The sequence below is a fragment of the Rhinopithecus roxellana genome, chromosome 4 (genome assembly GCF_007565055.1).
Source record: "Rhinopithecus roxellana isolate Shanxi Qingling chromosome 4, ASM756505v1, whole genome shotgun sequence".
NCBI lineage: Eukaryota > Metazoa > Chordata > Mammalia > Primates > Cercopithecidae > Rhinopithecus > Rhinopithecus roxellana.
The window spans coordinates 177,236,501-177,258,386 of record NC_044552.1 but is presented as its reverse complement, the minus strand read 5'-3'; the positions used below and the strand labels follow the sequence as shown (position 1 = coordinate 177,258,386).

Here is a 21,886-nt window from a genome sequence, read left to right as displayed (position 1 = left end):
TGGTGAATATTTTCACAGTTTAAAAAGCTGTCTGTTCCCAACTCAGTTTTTTTTAATGGGCAAAAGATTTGAACAAGGACTTCACAAAAATGGTCATATAAATGGCAAATAACATTAAAAAGTGCTCATGATTAATCACCAAGGAAATGCAAATTCAATCCACATTTATTGACCATTACATGCCGAACCGAATGGTTAACATTGGCAAAAGCTGCCAATACTGGGGCTCAGGCTGGGCGCGGTGGCTCATGGCTGTAATCCCAGCACTTTGGGAGGTTGAGGCGGGCAGACCACTTGAGGCAGAAGTTTGAGACCAGCCTGGGTAACATGGTCAAACCCCATCTTTACTGAAAATACAAAACTTAGCTGGTCATGGTAGTGTGTGCCTCTAATCCCAGCTACTCGGGTGGGTGAGGCACAAGAATCAGTTGAACCCGGGAGGCAGAGGCTGCAGGGAGCCAAGGTCGTGCCGCTGCACTCTGGCAACAGAGCAATACTGGGCAACAGAGCAAGACTCTGTCTACAAAAAGAAAAACAAACAAACAAACAAACAATACTGGGAATTGGCAAGGATGTGGATAAACTGGACTCTCCCACAGTGCCAGTGAGAGTGTAAATTGGCCCACTATAAAAACTGTTGGCAGTATCGATTACACTGCTTGAATTCATGCACGCCCTATGACCCAACCCTCCCAGGTATACACCTGTGGCAGGCACAATGCAGTGAGCCCTCTGTATTCATGGCTTCTGCATCCTCAGATTCAACCAAACTCAATCGAAAATACAGTCATAGCATCACTTAATGATGAGGATAATCATTAGGCAATTTCATCATCCCGTGAGCACTGTGGAGTTTACTTACACAAACCTGGCTGGTACAGCCTACTACACACCTAGAATATGCGGTATAGCCTGTTGCCCATAGGCAACAAATCTGCACAGCATGTGACTGCACTGAATACAGTAGGCAATTGTAACGCAATGGTATTTGTGTATCTAAAACTATCTAAACATAGAAAGGTACAGTAAAAATACATTTTGTAAGCTTATGGGGTCACCATATATATGCAGTACATTGTTAACCAAAAAGATATGTTCGTCACATGACTATATTGGAAAAAAGTAAATTAAAAATAACAATACAACAATAAAAGTAATACAAAATTTAAAATACAGTATAACAACTTTTTTTTCTTTTTTTTTTTTTGTGATGGAGTCTCACTCTGTCACCCAGGCTGGAGTGCAGTGGCACGATCTCAGCTCACTGCAACCTCTGTCTCCCGGGTTCAAGAGATTCTTCTGCCTCAGCCTCCCCAGTAGCAGGGATTACAGGTGTGCACCACTACATCTGGCTAATTTTTTTGTATTATTAGTAGAGACGGAGTTTCACCATGTTGGCCAGGCTGGTCTCGAACGCCTGACTTCAAGTGATCCATTCACCTTGGCCCCCCAAAATGCTGGGAACACAGGTGTGAGTCACCATGGCCAGCCAAAATACAAAATAACTATTTACATAGTGTTTACATTGTATTAGGTATTATAAGTAATCTAGGAATGATTTACAGTATATGGGAGGGCCAGACACAGTGACTCATGCCCGTAATCCCAGCACTTTGAGAGATTGAGGCAGGCAGATCACTTGAGGACAGGAGTTCATGACCAGCCTGGCCAACATGGCAAAGCCTCGTCTCTACTAAAAGTACAAAAATTAGCTGGGTGTTGTGGCAGGCACCTGTAATCCCAGTCACCTCCGCCTCCCAGGCTCAAGTGATTCTCCTGCCTCAGACTCCCAAGTATTTGGGATTACAGGCACACACCACCACGCCCAGTTAATTTTTTTGTATTTTTAGCAGAGACGGGGTTTCACCCTGTTGGCCAGACCAGTCTTGAACTCCTGACCTCAGGTGATCCCCCCACCTCAGCCTCCCAAGGTGCTGGGATTACAGGCACGAGCTACCACACCCGGCCTCTGTTTTCTTTTAAGTATAAAAATAATTTTAAAAATTTAAAAAGAAGCTCTCTGTTTTTATTATTAAACTTTAAAAATTTCAAACTAAAGCCACTTTATATTAATAATAGTGATTTTTTTTTTTTTAATGGAGTCTTGCTCTGTTGCCCAGGCTGGAGTGCAGTGGCCCAACTTGGCGCACTGCAACCTTTGCCTCCCAGGTTCCACTGCAACCTCTGCCTCCCGGGTACCACTGCGATCTCTGCCCCCCAGATTCAAGCAATTCTCCTGCCTCAGCCTCCCAAGTAGCTGGGATTACAGGCGCCTACCACCACACGCGGCTAATTTTTGTATTTTTAGTAGAGACAGGGGTTTCACCATGTCGGCCAGGCTGGTCTCAGAAACTCCTTACCTCAAGTGATCCGCCCACTTTGACCTCCCAAAGTGCTGGGATTATAGACATGAGCCACCTCACCTGGCCTAATAAGTGATTTTTTTTTTTTGCTTTTACTGTTTAGCTACCCTCTGATTTTTCTTTTCTTTTCTTTCCTTTTTTCTTTTTTTTTCTTTTTTTCTTTTTGACAGGGTCTCACTTTGTCAACCAGACTGGAGTACAATGGTGCAATCTCAGCTTACTGCAGCCTTGACCGCCTGAGTTCAAGCAATTTTCCTGCCTTGGCCTCTTGAGTAGCTGGGGCTACAGGCACGCATGCCACCATGCCCGGCTAATTTTTGTATTTTTTGTAGAGATGTGGTTTTGCCGTGTTGCCAAGGCTGGTCTCGAGCTCCTGGACTCAAGTGATCCACCTGCCTCTGCCTCCCAAAGTGCTGGGATTACAGGTGTGAGCCACTGCACCCAACCCTGATTTTTCATCACAGAATGTTCCCCCTTAGGCCAGAATAGAAACATCTAGTGAAAGACTACCAAACATCATGGTACATTTTAATAAATTTAAACGTATACCCTTTCACAGACTCTACTTTTGATTTTATTTATTATTATTATTTATTTTGAGACAGAGTTTCGCTCTGTTGCCCAGGCTAGAGTGCAGTAATGCGATCTTGGCTCACTCTAGCCTTGACCTCCTGGACTCAGATGATCCTCCCACCTCAGCCTCCCAAGTAGCTGGAACTACAGGTGCACACCACCACACCTGGCTAATTTTTTGTATTTTTTATAAGAGATGGAGTTTCACCATGTTGCCCCAGCTGGTCTGGAACTCTTGGGCTCAAGGGTTAAATTTTATTTATTATTTACTTATTTATTTAACGACTATCAGATTCTTCTCTGCAAACGTAACTAATTGCATTTTCTTCTGTTTCCTTTTCTATAATTTATAATTATAGAAAATATATTAAATATATTTAATATATATATTAAAATATATTAAATGTATTTTATATTTAATATATTAAATATATATTATATATATAATAATATATTAATATATTTTTATATGAGAGAAAATATATTAAATATATTTTAATATATTTAAATATGTATGTAAATATATTAAAATATATATTTTATTAAAGAAAATATATTAAAATATATATATGTAAAAAACAGGGCCAGGCGCAGTGGCCCACACCTATAATCCCAGCACTTTGGGAGGCCAAGGCAGGCAGATCACTTGAGGTCAGGAGTTCAAGGTCAGCCTGGCCAACCTGTTAAAAACCCGTCTCTACTAAAGATACAGAAATTAGCCAGATGTGGTGGCATGTACCTGTAATACCAGCTGCTTGGGAGGCTGAGGCAGGAGAATCACTTGAACCCAAGAGGCAGAGGTTGCAGTGAGCTAAGATCACGCCACTGCACCCCAGCCTGGGTGACAGACTGAGAATCTGTCTCAAAAAGCAATTGAGTGGATGTAAAACTGTCCCTCATTCAATTAGGTCCTCTATTGAGACTTTTGGGTTGTTGCCAGTCCTTTGCTATTATAAACAATGCTGCAATAAATGTCCTTAAATATCCATTATTTTGCACAATCACACGTTTTCAGTAAATTTACTTCAATAAATATTGATTTAAAGGTCAACGGTAGATGCTAACATTTGTTTCCATTTTTAAGACAGACCATCTACTGAGAAGAATACACTTGTTAATGAATGTATTCCTCCAATAGATACTTCAGTGCCTAACTCCGGTTAGACAAGGCTGAATATGGGGGAAAAAAGTCATATACCTGTAAAAGATTTTTGAAATGATGTTTTAGTTTTTTAGGGCTGCCGTAACAAAGTACCACAGATGAGGTGGCTTAAAACAACAGAAATTTATGGTCTCAAAATTCTTTAAACTAGAGAGGAGAGGACAGGTAGACAGGACAAAGGGGTGTCACAGATGCTGGGGTGGGTGGTGGAGGGAGTTTCAAAGAGGAGAATAATCACATATAGTACAAAAGGTAAGTGGGATGCAAGCTTAATAGGGGCCACTGGATTTGGTAATGAGAAGGTTTTTGTTGACCTTAGCAGCCAGATTGCAGTGGATGGAGGAAAGAATGGGAAGTTAGTAAGTAGGGTGATATTATCCGAAAGGAAAATAACTCCATCTTCTAACTTAATAATACGTTTGAGGTTGATAAATCACGGTGCTGACCTCTTTTCCCTCCTCCTGTTGGGGGATGTCTGGGACCTCGTTTAGTGCTTGCTTCTGGAGGGAACTGGCCTTCCAGGTCTGTCTGACATGCGCATCACTGACGTTGACCTCAGCCCTTGTCCTTCCGGGGTTCAAATGCTACCCATGGCTCAGATTCTACCTCAAAGGGCATCTCTTCTCGAAAGTCTTCCCCACTCTCCCCAGCTCCAAGTCATCTTTTTGTCCTCTGAATCGCTACAATATTTATTTCCACATCTCTTAAAGTATACTTAACTTTAAACATTTATTCCTTTTATTATAATTATTAGTGCTTTTCATCTTTTCTTCTCAACTAGACTAAGAGCTCCAGATAGGATTCATGGATGATTCACCTTGATATTCCCAAATATATCACATTTCTTCACATTTGCACTGGATATTAACATCAAATGCATGCTGACTATTCCATAAATATTTATTAAGTAAATTAATAAAGGGAGATAGCTGGACGCAACAAGATAACATCAAATAGAGTCCAACAGGCCAGGCACCATGCCTGATGCCTATAGTCCCAGCACTTTGGGAGGCTGAGATGGGTGGATCCTTGAGGTCAGGAGTTCAAGACCAGCCTGGCCAACATGGTGAAACCTGTTTCTACTAAAAATACACCAATTAGTTGGACATGGTGGCGGACCTCTGCAATCCCAGCTACTTGGGAGGCTGAGGCAAGAGAATCACTTGACTCCAGGAGGCGGAAGTTGCAGTGAGCCGAGATCACATCACTACACTCCAGCCTGCGCAACAGAATGAGGCTCTGTCTCAAAAAAAAAAAAAAAAAAAAAAAAAAAAAAAAAAAAAAACTAGAGTCCAACAACCTCACACAATGTGCATATCTTTAGGTTAAATGCTCTTTGCAGTTAAAAACAGCAATTTTTGAAGTCAGCAGAAGCAAACAATTAGATACCAAACATCTAATCCAATCTAAAGTATCCAAAATCCAGGAAGTAACACAGATATTAACCAAGGGTGAAATTGCTGTAGTAAACCACGGTAATAGGGAGCCAGGTTGCATAGGAGAGATGGGTTTGGAAGGGCACAGGCCAAGACGTAGCCTATTAACTTTCTGTGATTTTGAGGAAGTACGCTTGCCTCTCAAAGCCAGTCCTCACGTCACTACTCTGAAGACAGTAATTCCCCTATGATTGTTATGGGGTGTATATATATATGCTATATACAGGGTACCTGAAACAGAAGAAGCCCTGAATAAAAAATAACTTTTAACTGTTACAGCAATGAGATGAAATAGTATGCAAACATTAAAATGATTACTCTGAAGACCATGTAGCAACACGTCTTGTTATATATCAGTGAATATATTTTACTGATTCATTATTGTTAGCATATAATTTAAGATATTGGCTGGGCAAGGTGGCCTTTGGGAGGTCAAGGTGTGTGGGTTGCTTTGAGCTCAGGAGTTCAAGACCAGCCTGGGCAACATGGTGAAACCCTGTCTCTACAAAAAATACAAAAAAGTAGTCAAGTGTGGTAGTGCATGCCTGTAGTCGCAGCTACTCAGGAGGCTGAGGCAGGAGAACCACTTGAGCCCAGGAGGTCAAAGCTGCAGTGAGCCGAGATCACGCCACTGCACTACAGCCTGGGTGACAAAGTGAGACCTTGTCTGCAAAAAAAAGAAAAAAGTTAACATACCAAATCTAATAAAATTATAAATGTGTTACGTATTAATAATATACCATTAAATAAGAGAAAACAGAATAAAAATTATATAAAACTGCTAGTTATACAACAATATAAGAAATTATGTGTACTTGTTAACAAGATCAAAAGGCAATCTAGCTGGGCAAGGTGGCTCAAGCCTATAATCCCAGCACTTTGGGAGACCGAGGCAGGTGGATCACTTGAGCCCAGAAGTTCAAGACTAGCCTGGCCAACATGGTGAAACCCTGTCTCTATTAAAAATATAAAAATTAGTCAGGCATGGTGGCATGTGCCTGTAATCGTAGCTACTCAGGAGGCTGAGGCATGAGAAACACTTGAACTCAGGAGGCAGAAGTTGCAGTGAGCCGTGATTGTGCCACTGCACTTCCGTCTGGGCAGCAGAGCGAGACCCTATCTTAAAAAAAAAAAAAGAGATTGAAGGCATTATAAAAATAAGAACATAGTTATTCATTACTACAGATGCCTCAGAAAGAAAAAGGATTGATCATAAGTTATAATGAACTAGTATGAACAATTATATGCCAACAAATTGGATAGTCTAGAAGAAATTGGTAAATTCCTAGAAGCATGTATATGACCTATCAAAACTGAAACAGGAAAAAATAGCCTAAACTGACAATTCACAAATGAGACTAAATCAGTAATCAAAAACCTTCCAACAGGCTGGGTGCAGTGGCTCATGCCTATATTCCTAGCAATCTGGGAGGTTGAGGCAGGCAGATTGCTTGAGTTCAGGAATTCAAGACTAGTCTGGGTAACATAGCAAAACCCCATCTCTACTAAAAACACAAAAAAGTAGCTGGGCATGGTGTGCGCCTGTAGTCCCAGCTACTCCGGAGGCTGAGGTGGGAGAATCACCTGAGCCTGGTAGGTTGAGGCTACAATGAGCTGAGATCATGCCACTGCACTCCTGGGCATGATTAGGTGACAGAGTGAGACCCTGTCTGAAAAAACAAAAAATCTTCCAACAGAGAAAAGCCCAGGACCAGATGGCTTCACAGGTGAATCCTAACAAACATTCAAAAAAATAATTACTATCAATCCTTCTTAAACTCTTCCAAAAAATAAAAGAGGGACAACCTCCAAACCCATTTTATGAAGTCCACATCACCTTAACATCAAAGACAAAGAATAACACTAAGAAGAAAACCACAGGCCAATATACCTGGTGAACAGAGATGCAAAACTCCTCAAAAAAATACTAGCAAACTGAATTCAACAGCACATTAAAAGTATCATACACCACAACCAAGGGGGATTTATCCCTAGGATGCAAGGATGGTTCAACATATGCAAGTCAATGTGATATACCACATTAACAGATTGAAATATAAAAACTACATGATCAACTATAAAAATTACTGCATCATTTCAATAGATGCAGAAAAAACATTAGACAAAATTCAACATCCATTCATGATAAAAGCTCTTAAAGAAATAAGTATAGAGGGGACATACTTCAGCATAATAAAGATCACATATGTATTTCCATGAACAGTTCACAAAAGTAAAAAAAAAAAAAACCATATATGAAAGGCCATAGCTAACATCATAATCAATAGGGAGAAACTGAAAGGTTTATCTCTAATATCTGATCTTAGCTACAAATGCCCACTAACACCACTTCTATTCAACATAGTACTAGAAATCCTAACCTGGCCGGGCGCGGTGGCTCAAGCCTGTAATCCCAGCACTTTGGGAGGCCGAGATGGGCGGATCACGAGGTCAGAAGATCGAGACCATCCTGGCTAACATGGTGAAACCCCGTCTCTACTAAAAAAATACAAAAAACTAGCCGGGCGAGGTGGCGGGCGCCTGTAGTCCCAGCTTACTCGGGAGGCTGAGGCAGGAGAATGGCGTGAACCCGGGAGGTGGAGCTTGCAGTGAGCTGAGATCCGGCCACTGCACTCCAGCCAGGGCTACAGAGCGAGACTCTGTCTCAAAAAAAAACAAAAAAAAACCAAAAAAAAACAAAAAACGAAATCCTAACCAGAATAATTAGACAAGAAAAAGAAATAAAAGGCACTGAAATCAGAAAAGAAGAGGTATAATTACCTCTGTCTGCAGACCAGCCTGGGCAACATAGCTCCCCCCATCTCTACAGTAAAAAAAGTTTTTAATTAACTAGGCATGGTGGTGTGTGCCTAAAGTCCTAGCTTTTGGGGAGGCTGAAGCAGGAGGATCACTTAAGCACAGGAGTTAAGATGTTGCAGTGAGCTATGGTCATGCCACTGCACTCTAGCCTGGGCAACAGAGCAAGACTCTCAAGAAAAAAGAAAGAAAATGAGGGGCGTGTGTGTATGTGCATATATATATATATGTAATATTCAATGGACTATTATTTAGCCTTAAAAAAAGAAGGAAATTCTGCAACATGGGTGAACCTGAAGGACATTATGCTAAGTAAAATAAGCCAAACCACAGAAAGGCAAACAATGCATGATCTCACATATGTAGATTTAAAAATAGTTGAACTCACAGAAGCACAGAGTAGAATGGTGGTTGACAGGAGTTGGGGGATGGGGGAATTGGGGAGATGCTGGTCAAAGGGTACAGAGTTTCCATTATGCAGGATAAATAAATTCTGTGTATCTAACATACAGCATGGTGACTATAGTTAACACTGCACTGTATACTTGAAATTTGCTGAGAGCAGATCTTGTCTTCTCGCTACACACACATATGCCTACACATACAGGGGTAACTACGTGAAGTGATGGATATGTTAACTAGCTTGATGTGATGATCATTTCACAATGTACATGTATATCAAACCATCAAGTTACACCTGTTAATTATATACAATTTCTATTTGTCAATTATACTCCACTAAGTTTTTTTTTTTTTTTTCCTTTAAAGTAGAGACAGGGGTTTCATTGTTTTGCCCAGGTTGGTTTCCAACTCCTAGGCTCAAGGAATTCTCCCACCTTGGCCTCCCAAAGCGCTGGGATTACAGGTGAGAGCCACCGTGACTGGCCCTTTTACAAAGCTTTATTGGCAGGATGAGGTGGCTCATGCCTGTGATCCCAACTGCTCAGAAGGTTGAGGTGGGAGGATTGCTTGAGGCCAAGAGTTTGACACAAGCCTGAGCAACATCACAAGACCTGTCTCTAAAAAAATTTGTAAAAGTATTTAGCTCGTTGTGGTGCATGCCTGTAGTCCCAACTACAGGAAAGATCCCTTGCAGGGAGAAGGATCCCTTGCACCCAGGAGTTCCAGCTGCAGTAAACTATGATCCCACCACTGTACTCCAGCCTGGGCAACTGAGCAAGACCCTGTCTCTAAAACAAACAAACAAACAAGCAAGCTTTTAAAAAAAGAATACAGTTGTTTAATGTTGAATCAGTTAGGACTCTTTGTTACTGTTATGGTGGAAAAGAATCTGAACTTGAACTAACTTGGGCCAAAAATGGAATTTATTTGCTCCCAGATCCCAGGGAAGGATTGAGCAATACAGCTATAGAACGGCAGGAATCCAGCTGGCCCACGGAACAACTGGGACCAGGCGTTTCAACATCTTCAGGAGCCTCTTCCATCTCCAGATCTTGCTGTTGGCCTCATTCCTATTCACCACAATAAGATTTGTCTACAGGAAGAAAACAGGCCTCCCCAGTGCACAGTTTCCAACTTCTGCCCCCAAAGAGGGAATCCCTATGTTCCCTCTTCTCAAACAAAGGTGCTCCTCAGTGAATGTGCGCTGCTGCACCCATATTAATTGTTTTTCAGCCAATGTCTGTCCTCATTGGCAGGTACCCGGACCTCCCTGATTGTTGCAGACATTGATAATCACCCCTGGAATCAGGTTCAAATATCCCAGAGAAGAGGATCGTTGGTATTACTTTTCTCTAATCAGCCCTAGGCAGGGCCAGGCCATGTCAGAGCACAGCTGCTCCCACAGGAATCGTCAGGTCAAAGGTACAGAAAGAGTGATTTCCAGAAGGAGGGTTGGTACCGGGCAGACCAAAAAAAGACATGCTGGCTGGGCACAGTGGCTCACGGCTGTCATCCCAGCATTTTGGGAGGCTGAGGTGGGAGGATCACCTGAAGCCAGGCGCTTGAGACCAGCCAGAGCAACAAAGTGAGGCCTCCATCTCCACACACACACACACACACACACACAAATATATATATATGTGTGTGTGTATATATAGATATATATAGTCTGGGCATGGTGGTACATACCTATAGTGCCAGCTACTTGGGAGGCTGAGATGAGAGGATTGTTTGAGCCCAGGAGGTCAAGAATGTAGTGGGCCCTGATACTGCCACTGTACTCCAGCCTGGGCCACAGAGTGGGACCCTGAAAAGAGAGAAAGAGAGAAAGAGAGAGAGAGAGAAGGAAAGGAAGAAAGAAAGAGGGAAAGAAAAGAAAAGAAAGAGAAAGAGAAGGAAGGAAGGAAGGAAGGAAGGAAGGAAGGAAGGAAGGAAGGAAGGAAGGAAGGGGAAAGAAAGAGAAAGAAAGAAAGAAAGAAAAAGAAAGAAGAAAGAAAGAAAGAAAAAGAAAGAAGAAAGAAAGAAAGAAAGAAAGAAAGAAAGAAAGAAAGAAAGAAAGAAAGAAAGAAAGAAAGAAAGAAAGAAAGAAAGAAAAGGAAAGAAGGAAAGAAAGAAAGGAGGGGGGGAAGGAAGGAAGGAAGGAAGGAAGGGAGTCTACTATAAGTGTACTTGTAGTTTTTATTTTCCAAAATTTTAAATTTCCAAAATTTAAAAATTACTATAACTTTTAAAAGGAAAAAAATAATTTTAGGTACCAAAAGCCCCATCTTGCTTAGTTTTACTTCTACTCTGTCTTAGAATGCCATCAGCATCTCTGTCCCATCTACGAATAAATATGGTCACACTGTGTTAGAAATTCTCTAAGAAACAGGGGGCTACTGATAGCCAGCTTAGTGTTACCTTTCGCTTACCCTGGTTAAGCAACAAAATAAGTCACTCATTTGATGTTACAACAGGTTCCTGTTTGATGTATCCAGTTTCCTCTAAAATTTTCAGCATTTGGGTTAAATTTTATTCAGAGTGATAGCCACACTTAATCTCCCCAAGGCACTAACCAGAAGAAAATCAGGCCCTAACTCTGCTATCCAGGCCCATCCAGACATCCTAATCTTTTCCCTCAGCATATGTAGAGAATTCAAAAATTAACTTGCATACAAATGCAGATAATCTATTTCCAGGTTCTGTCTAAAGCCTTTTAGTAAGATCTTCCAAATTCTTACTTTTGAATATCCCCTAGCAATGAAAGATAACTTGACTGCTGAGATATCATTCACAGAAGAGATGAGAAAAATGATTAATTTCTGAGCATGTTCAATTTCATATACTCTTGAGCTCATAATTGAGTGGTTGATTTCTAGTTCTTCCAGGTACAATCACACCACAGAGAAATGGTTTTAAAGGTGAAGTTTTAGTGAGGGACTAATAAATTTTTCAGGCCAGCTCTCAAGACTTTCTCAATTTTCTACATACTATTAAAGAACAATACATGCCCAGTGATTAGAATGCATGCTAGTGCCCCTGGGCATAGAAACATCTGGATAACAAAATGGAGTCTGCCTTAAGTGTCCAAACAGCAAGCTAACAAAAATGAAAACAGTAAGCAGATAAACAGAACAATCCGGGGGTAACAGCCATGATCCAGATTAATCCATTACCATGAGAGCACACATCACAGAAACTTCCAGAGGGTGTTCAGGGCACATGTTCCATGAGAAATGCTTGATCCCTTTGTGGCTTGCTTCTTTCCTTAGTGTTTGCAGTGGGACTGTATGCCCTGGTTATGGGCCTTTTCAAAAACGCAGCAGAAAAGCTCTCTGCCAGGCCATGTGCACAGCACAGTAGAGAAAACACCCTATTGCAGATTGCTAGTTTAAATGAAGGCTACCCAAATAAACTAGCAAACTAAGATGCAAAAGTTAGAAGTACGCCCAATCCAACCTGCTAGAGAAGTAGGACCATAAATGTCATAAAGAATTGTAGACTAGGATCATTTTATAAAAATTAATTTTATAGGCTGAATGTGGTGGCTCATGCCTGTAATCTCAGCACTTCGGGAGGCCAAGGTGGGTGGATAACTTGAGGTCAGGAGTTCAAGACCAACCTGGCCAACATGGTGAAACCCCTGCCTCTACTGATAACACAAAAACTAGCCGGGTGTGATGGTGCATACCTGTAATTCCAGCGACTCAGAAGCTGAGGCAGGAGAATTGCCTGAACCCGGGAAGTGGAGGTTGCAGTGAGCCAAGATCATGCCACTGCACTCCACCCTGGGTGACAGAGTGAGACTTTGTCTCAAACACACACACACACACACACACACACACAATTAATTTAAAATTTTGTGCACAGGCCCAGGCATGATGGCTCATGCCTATAATCCCAGCACTTTTGAGGCCAAGGCAGGAGGATCACTTGAGGCCAGAAGTTTGAGACCAGCCTGAACAACATAGCAAGATCCCATGTCTCTACAAAAACATTCACAAAAATTAGCCGGTTATAATGTCACGCATCTTTAATCTTAGCTACTGGGGTGGCTGAGGCGGGATGATTGCTTGAGCCCAGGAGTTTGTGGTTGCAGTGAGCTATGATCATGCCACTGCACTCCAGCCTGTGTAACAGAGCAAGACCCTGTCTGAAAAAAAAAAAAAATAATATATATATATATATATATATATATACATATATGCATAGGCAGCTAATTCTAGAGTTTATAACTTTCTTCAATACTGCTTTTTTTTTTTTTTTAATATCACAATGGCATCTGTCCAATTCTCCACAGGGGAAAGTGTCATGGTCTTTCATCAGATGAAAGGTGCACTCTGGATTTCAGTCAACATGATAGAACACTGCACCCCTCCAGATTCACGCCCTAAGTGTTTGGGAATTAAAGTCTCCCAATCTTTTTCTTCTTATTAAATCACAAGGGCCCCACTGACATGGTGATTAGCAGTTCTGGCCCGGAAAAAAAATAAATAAATAAAGAATTCTAGCACAGCTGCAAGAAAACAAACAAAAAGAACAGCTGGGAAGACCTGGTCTATTTTTGCTTTGCATTTAGTTGGCAAAACAAAATTCCCTTCTGGAAGAATTCCTACCACTTTATTCCACCACATTTATCATCTCCCTTTTTCTATTTCTTTTTATTCATTTTTTTTTCTTTCCTTAATACTACTATCTTTTTCTTCACCGGGCATTTCCTTATTTTTTCATTCATTTAACAAATATACATTGCACGCCTAGTATAGGTGAGATACTTTGCCAGGCACTGTAGGATGTATAAAGATAAGTTAAACATGAGTTCTGACATCCAAAACCTTATTATCCTAATAGACAATGTGACTGGTATGTAAATAAGTCAAATCAAAAGTAAAAAGTGGCCGGGCACCATGGCTCATGCCTGTAATCCCAGAACTTTGGGAGGCCAAGGCAGGCAGATCACTTGAGGTCAGAAGTTCGAGGCCAGCCTGGCCAACATGGTGAAACCTCATCTCTTCTAAAAATACAAAAATTAGCCAGGCATGGTGGCAGGTGCCTATAATACCAGCTACTTGGGAGACTGAAGCACGAGAATCGCTGGAACCCAGAAGGCGGAGGTTGCTGTGAGCCAAGATCGCGCCACTGCATTCCAGCCTGGGTGACAGAGCAAGTCTCCGTCCCAATAAAAAATTTAAAAAAGTAAAAGGTAGATGATAAGAGATAAAATAAATATAAAGTGACATAGAAACTCAGGAGAGCGATTCATTCCAGTTTGAGGGCTTAGTGAAAGTCCATAGAGAGGCGCCTGAATAAACAGCATTCTGGGCAGAAAACAAAACAGAACAAACAAACAAACAAAAACCAGCATGAGCAAAGGCAATAATCTCTAAAAAACACAGAGCGATTGAATTTGACTAGAGCATCAGTCCTCAAGATGTGGTCCTGGACCATTAGGACCAGCATCATTTGATATCTTATTACATATGTAAATCCTTAAACCCCACCCCAGGTCTACTGAATCAAAGATCTGTGGTAGGACCCAGCAATTTATGATGTAACAAGCCTTCCAAGAGATTCTGGTGTGTATTCAAGTTTGAGAGTCACTGAATCAAGGTATAGGTTACCCAGGGTGGGAAATCTGCTTGAAAAGTAAGATTGGAATAAATAAAAGAAAATCAACTTTAAAAGGATGGTTGGGTGCCACCTTTGACAGCATATACACTAAAGTTAGAATGACACAGAGATCAGCATGGCCTCTGCAAAAGGATGAGATGCAATTTTGTGAAGCATTCTAATATTTTTTAAAAGGAAGGTGGAAAAAATAGACAAATAGGACTACATAAAACTTATATGTGTGTCAAAGAACATAAGCAACAAAGTAAAAAGGGAACCTGCAGAATGGATTGAAATAGCAGCAAGTCATATCTGAAAAGGGGTTAATGTGCAGAATGTATAAAGAACTCCTACAACTCAACAAAAATATCCCCAATTTTTAAAAGGACAAAGGACTTGAATAGACATCATAGACCTCTCTAAAGATGATAGACAAGGCCAGGCGTGATGGCTCACGCCTGTAATCCCAGTACTTTGGGAAGCTGAATCAGGTGGATGACTTGAGATCAGGAGTTCGAGACCAGCCTGGCCAACATGGTGAAACCCCACCTCTACTAAAAATACAAAAATTAGCCAGGCATGGTGGCACATGCCTGTAGTCTCAGCTACTTGGGAGACTGAGGTAGGAGAATTGCTTGAATCCAGGAGGTGGAGGTCGCAGTGGGCCCATATTGCACCACTGCACTCCAGCCTAGGTGACAGAGTGAGACCCTGTCTCAAAAAAAAAAAAAGGTACACAAATAGCCAACAAGCATATGGAAAGATGCTCAATATCACTAGTCACCAGGGAAATGCAAATCAAAACCTCAATGAGATATCACCTCACACTCATTAGGACAAGTACTATTAAAAACAAATTAAAAACCCAGAAAATAACAAGGCCAGGATGTACAGAAATCAGCATCCTTGCACACTGTTGGTGGGATTATAAAATGTTGCAACCTCTATGGAAAACAGTAGGCAGTTTCTCAAAAAATTAAAAATAGCACTATTATGATTCAGCAATTCCACTTCTGGGTATACATCCAAAAGAATGGAAAGAGGAAGAGTCTCAAAAAGATATTTGCATACCCATGTTCACAGCAGCATTTATTCATGGTAGCCAAGAGGTGAAAGCAATCCAAGCATCTACCAAAGGATGACTGGATAAACAAAATGTGGTCTATGCATACAATGGAATATTATTCAGCCTTAGAAAGGAAGAAAATCCGGCTGGGCGCGGTAGGTAACTCACGTCTGTAATCTCGGCACTTTGGAGGCCAAGGTGGGTGGACCACCTGAGGTCGGGAGTTCAAGACCAGCCTGACCAACATGGAAAAACCCCATCTCTACTAAAAATACAAAATTAGCAAGGCATGGTGGCACATGCCTGTAATCCCAGCTAACTTGGGAGGCTGAGGCAGGAGAATCACTTGAACCCGGGAGGCGGAGGTTGCGGTTAGCCAAGATCGCGCCATTGCACTCTAGCCTGGGCAACAATAGCAAAACTCTGTCTCAAAAAATAAATAAATAAATAAACAAAAAATAAAAAATAAAAGGAAGGAAGGAAGGAAAAAAATCCTGTTACATGCTACAACATGATGAACTTTGAGAATATTATGCTAAGTGGAATAAGCCAGTCACAAAAAGATGAATACTGTATGATTACACTAATATGAGGTAGTCGTCAAATTTATAGAAACAAAAAGTAGAATGGTGGTTACCAAAGGATGAGGCAGGGGAAAGGGGCAGTTATTATTGAATGGGTATAGAGTCTCGAATTTGCAAGATGAAAAAGACTGGGAGATCTGTTTCACAACAATGTGAATATACTTAACAATATTAAAATGCACACTTAAAAATGTCTAAGATGGTACATTTTATGTTATGTGCTTTTTTAGTATCAGTTTTTTTAAAACAGGAAGGTGGACTAATTGAGAGCTTGAAATTCTAACACCTTTTCCTTCCATCGGTCAATTAAGAGTCTATTAATCCTTTATTTTATTACATTTGATCTTGTGCTCTTATTTGTTGGAAGTATTTTTTTTTACTTTTGCTTTTGTTTTTACTATTACTTCAATCTCTTTGTGATAGGTCTCTTCAGATTTTCTATTTCTTCTTGGATCAGTTTAGATAGTTTGCGTCTCTTTAGAAATCTGTCTATTTCATATCCGCTGTCTGATTTATTGGCATACAATTGTTCAAACTATCCCCTCACAATTTTTGTTATTTCTGTAGGGTCGGGAGTCATGTGCCCTCTTTCAGTCCTAATTTTAGTAATCAAGTCTTCTTTTTTTTCTTGGTTAGTTTAGCTAATATTTTGTCAATTTTGTTGGTCTTTCCAAAGATTAACATTTTGTTTGGTTGATTTTCTCTCTTGTTTTTCTATTCTGTATTTCACTTATTTCCATTAGAGTCCTTATTATATCCTTCCTTCTGCTTGCTTTTTGGTTTAGTTTTCCCTTTCTTTCCAGTGTCTTAAGGTGAAAGTTTAGATTATTGATTTTAGATCTTTCTTCATTAATATTGGCATTTCAGCTATAAATTTCCCTCTAAGCGGTGGGTTAGCTGCATCCCGTAAGTCTGGGTATGCTGTGTTTTTATTTTCACTCATCTCAAACTATTTTCTAATTTCTCTAATTACTGAGATTCAGCCATTTTTCTTGAATACATACTTCCTGAATTCCTGCCAGCATTTGAATAATTTCCAGAGTCCTAAAAAAGTTGATTCTTCCCAATTTTGCCAGTTTTCTCGTTATTTTCATAAAGGAGAAATTTTTCAGAGGTCCTTTCTCTGATATTTTTGCTGACATCTTCCTTCTTTTTTCCTTCCTTCCTTCCTTCCTTCCTTCCTTCCTTCCTTCCTTCCTTCCTTCCTTCCTTCCTTCCTTCCTTCCTTCCTTCCCTCCCTCCCTCCCTCCCTCCCTCCCTCTCTCCCTCCCTCCCTCTCTCCCTCTCTCTCTCTCTTTCTTTCTTCTTTCCTTTCTCTCTCTGAAACAGAATCTCGCTCTGTCACCCAGGCTGGAGTGCAGCGGCGTGATCTCGGCTCACTGCAACGTCCGCCTCCAGGTTCAAGCGATTCTCCTGCCTCAACCTCCTGAGTAGCTGGGATTACAGGCGCCTGCCACCACACCTGGCTAACTTTTGTATTTTTAGTAGAGACAGGCTTTCATCATGTTGGCCAGGCTGGTCTCAAACTTCTGACCTCAAGTGAGGAGTTCACTTGGCCTCTCACCTTGGCCTCCCAAAGTGCAGGGATTACAGGTGTGAGCCACCGCAGCTGGCCAGACATATTTTTTCTTGCATTTCAAACCTGGCTGGGAGCTTTCCTCCTTCAGCTCAGTGGTATCCCCATGGCCTGGGACAAGGTCTCTGGCCTCTTTTCTCTGAACTTCACTGTCCTAGTCATCTGGGACTGCCATAACAAAATACTATAGACTGGGTGGATCATACAACAGACATTTAGTTCTCACAGTTCTGGCAGTTGGGAAGTTGACCTCACTGAGGAACTAAATAGGCAGCCACCCTGATCTTGGACTTCTTACATCATTAATTCAAATGCAAAGGGATTTACTCTGAGGGAAACTGATGAACATTTTTCTTGGCTTTATGCTGGGGGCGGTACTAGGAGATTTCACCCCATGAGGTCACTCTCAGTTCCTCTCTCCTCCTCTCTGTTACCTTTCACCCAGTCCCTGAGATAAGGCAGGTTTGGAACCCACCGAGATGATTCTATCATTCCCTGCGCTTAGTCTGAAGCAATTCAAGACCATGGTTCCTGCTGATCGAGTGGCAAGAACATTGGCTTTACAGCCAAACGTAAATTGGCCTAAACTCAGCTGTGCCACTCACTACATAGGTCCCTGGCAAGTCCCTTACCATCCTTGAGCCTCAGTTTACTTTTCTGTAAAATGGGGGTAATACTATTCACTTTAGGGAGTTCCTAAAAAGATTAAATGAAGTAATGTATGCATTTGAAGTGCCCAAGAGACTGCCAAACTTCTAGATGGGGCTTGATAATAATTATGCCTCAGTATTAGGCAGTAAGGGTGATTTACATAGCCTTGTCAATAATCTTTTCCTTTATTAAATAAATAGTTATCTCTGAAAGTTATTTTTTTATTTTTTATTTTTTTTGAGATGGAGTTTTTATCTTGCTGCCCAGGCTAGAGGGCAATGGCACAATTTCGGCTCACTGCAACCTCCGCCTCCTGGGTTCGAGCGATTCTCCTGCCTCAGCCTCCCAAGTAGCTAGGATTACAAGCATGTGCCACCACACCCAGCTAATTTTGTATTTTTATTAGAGACAAGGTTTCTCCATGTTGGTCAAGCTGGTCTTGAACTCCCAACCTCAAGTGATCTGCCCGCCTTGGCCTCCCAAAGTGCTGGGATTACAGGCGCCAGCCACTGCACCAGGCCCTGGAAGTTATGTCTTATATTTAATCTCAATTCCAGATTGTATTTATTTTTTATTTTATTTATTTACTTTTTGCTGAGACAGAGTCTTGCTCTGTCACCCAGGCTGGAGTGCAGTGGCATGATCTCAGCTCATTGCAATCTCTGCCTCTTGGGTTCAAGTGATTCTCCTGCCTTAGCCTCCCGAGAAGCTGGGATTACAGGTGCATACCACCATGCCCAGCTAATTTTTTTTGTATTTTTAGTAGAGACAACGTTTCGTTGGCCAGGCTGGTATCAAACTCCTGACCTCAGGTGATCCGCCCACCTCGGCCTCCCAAAGTGCTGGGTTTACAGGTGTGAGCCACTGCATCCCAGATTGTATTTAACGCCTTTCCTTCAGTCTTAGCTGGAAAAATAGAAAAGAAAAAGGAAAAGAAATGGCTGCTAATGCTGCTACCAGAACCCTTCCCAGCCTGTTTTAAAGCTATCCCTTGGTCGCCTTATCATTAATCTAGATGTCTTTGCTCAGCTCACTCTGCTCTCCGTCTCTTTACTCCTCCTTTGGAAATCCTTTGCCCACTTTCGTGCTGCTCTTTCTTCCATCTCTTCCTATGTGTATTAACTGATGTATTTTGCAGGTCAGTGGACTGTAAAGGTCAAAGTCTGTGTCTCTGAGACTTGGATTCAGCTGTCAGCCCCCAGCCTCTTAGACAATTCAAGACAGGGTTAAAGTTGCACTCAGAGACAATGAGGCTGCAAGCAAATAAAAGCTGGATTTGACAGGCAACTGAGACAGCTGGAGATGACAAAAACAATCTCCTTAGACTGATTTTTCCTGAGGTCAAAAGACTGGAGGGGGGGGTAGAGCAAGGAGTGTTCAAGAATAACTGTAAACATGAGACTTGCACACACATAACACATGGGTCAGAAAATGCTGGGCCTTTTTCATTAACTTTCACAAAAGATTCCCTCAGACTTTTCAGTCTCTTTTTTTAAGTAACAGAAGCATGCCCTAAATCCCATTCATTCATTTTCCTGTATTTGTTTATTTTTCATTATCTCCCCTACCCGATTTATTAGGCACTTAATTGTCATATTCCCTTTTGTTACTGGTTTCTTTGCCATTTTTCTGACTGGTCACTCTTGTCCTCATTACAGATCTTTCGAGGCCATTTATTTGATATAATGAAAAGAATGAAGTTTGGAATCTGATGGTTCAGCCACTAGGAGTTGCACAACCTTCAACAAGTGACAATAGGCCTATTTCACAATGAACTCCCAGAGCTGTTAGAGCTCTGAAGCACAACCAACCTTTACTTAGCAAGGCCTGCTCTTGGAGTTGGTGTTATGGTTTGAGTTTGGCCCTCCCCAAATTTATATTCCTAAAATTTCTAACCCCCAATGTGGAATGTGGTGGCATTTGGAGATGGGCATTTGTGAGGTGTTAATAATTAGGTTTAGATGCAGACGTGAAGGTGGGGCACTCATGATGGGATTAGTGCCCTTATAAGAAGAGACACAAGACAGCTCGGTCTCTCTCTCCCCCTCCTCTTCTCCATGTGAAGAAACAAAGGGACGGGGCCATCTGCAAGCCAAAAGAGAATCTTCACCAGGAACCAAATAGGCCAGCACCTTGGTCTTGGACTTCCCAGCCCCTAGAATTGTGAGAAATAAATGACTGTAGTTTAAACCACCCAGCCTGTGGTATTTTTTCATGGGAGCCCCAGCTGACTAAGAAAACGGATTTTCAGGAATAAGGATGAGCTTGATTTTCCTCATGGCCAATGGCTGGCACTTGTGAGGATGAGAACTTGCACTCTATGTCTGTGGTGAAATTAGAGTAGGTAGCACTGGGTGTTGTGGCTTACACCTGTAATTCCAGCTCTTCTGGAGGCCAAGTTGGGAGGATTGCTTGAGCCTGGGAGTTTGAGTTCAGCCTGGGCAACATAGCGAGACCTTGTTTCAAAAGAAGAAAAATAGAGGTAGATAAGTTTCACTGTCCCAGGATCTACCATCAAACCTCTAGACAATCTAGGGTTTTACCCCGATCAGAATCATCGGGGGAGTTGTTTTTTGTTTTGTTTTTTGGCCTTTTTTTTTTTTTTGAGGTGGAGTTTCACTCTTGTGGCCCAGGCTAGAGTGTAGTGGCGCGATCTCAGCTCACTGCAGCCTTCGCCTCTCAGGTTCAAGTGATTCTCCTGCCTCAGCCTCCTGAGTAGCTGGGATTACAGGTGCCTGCCACCAGGCCCAGCTAATTTTTGTATTTTTTTAGTAGAGATGGGGTTTCACCGTGTTAGGGAGCCTGGTCTTGAACTGCTGACCTCAGGTGATCTACTCATCTCGGCCTCTCAAAGTGTTGGGGTTACAGGTGTGAGCCACCACGCCTGATTTTTGGTTTTCATCATACTACCTCACATCCAGAGAGTCTATGATTTAGGCCTGTGATCTCTCCATGAAGTGGGGGGGAGTGAGAAGGGGGCCCTGAAATTGATTGGCTGCATGCACTCTGCCAGGCACTCTCTGTGTCAGGCATTCTTCACACACATCATTCTGTCTGTTCATTCTCACAGTAATCCCATCAAGATGATGATAACAGCTCCATTTTAGAAAGGAAGAACCAGGTTTCAGCAGTCCTGCCCAAGCTTCCACAGTCACAAGGTGGAGCTAGGATTAGAACAATAACAAAATAAGTTAGCATATTCTTGGAGGAAAAGAAAACAAAAATGGCAACAGCTAATGTTTCTCTGCTGGGCTTAAAGCCTTGTATCTTTTATCTCATGGAATCCTTTCAACAATCTTTTGTAGATTGGCTTTTTTTTTTTTTTTTTTTTTTTTTTTTTTGAGACAGAGCCTTGCTCTGTCACCCAGGCTGGTGTGCAGTGGCATGATCTCAGCTCACTGCAACCTCCACCTCCCGGGTTCAAGCAATCTTCCTGTCTCAGTCTTTCAAGTAGCTGGAACCACAGGCACCTGCCACCATGCCTGGCTAATTTTTTTTGTATTTTTAGTGGAGACGGGGTTTTGTCATATTGGCCAGGCTGGTCTTGAACTCCTGACCTCAGGTGATCCACCTGCCTCAGCCTCCCAAAGTGCTGGGATTACAGGCCTGAGCCACCGCGCCTGGCCTAGATTGTCTTTTATATCCCCACTTCACACATGATAAAACA

The 21,886-nt window shown here is 41.7% G+C and overlaps 1 non-coding gene across 1 annotated transcript; it reads left to right on the top strand.

Annotated features, from left to right (window-relative positions):
- The first annotated feature begins 14,426 nt into the window (after positions 1-14,426).
- Positions 14,427-14,530, top strand: LOC115897125. The gene has a single exon (XR_004057065.1). It is a non-coding gene; the product is annotated as a U6 spliceosomal RNA (small nuclear RNA).
- Positions 14,531-21,886: the final 7,356 nt, after the last annotated feature.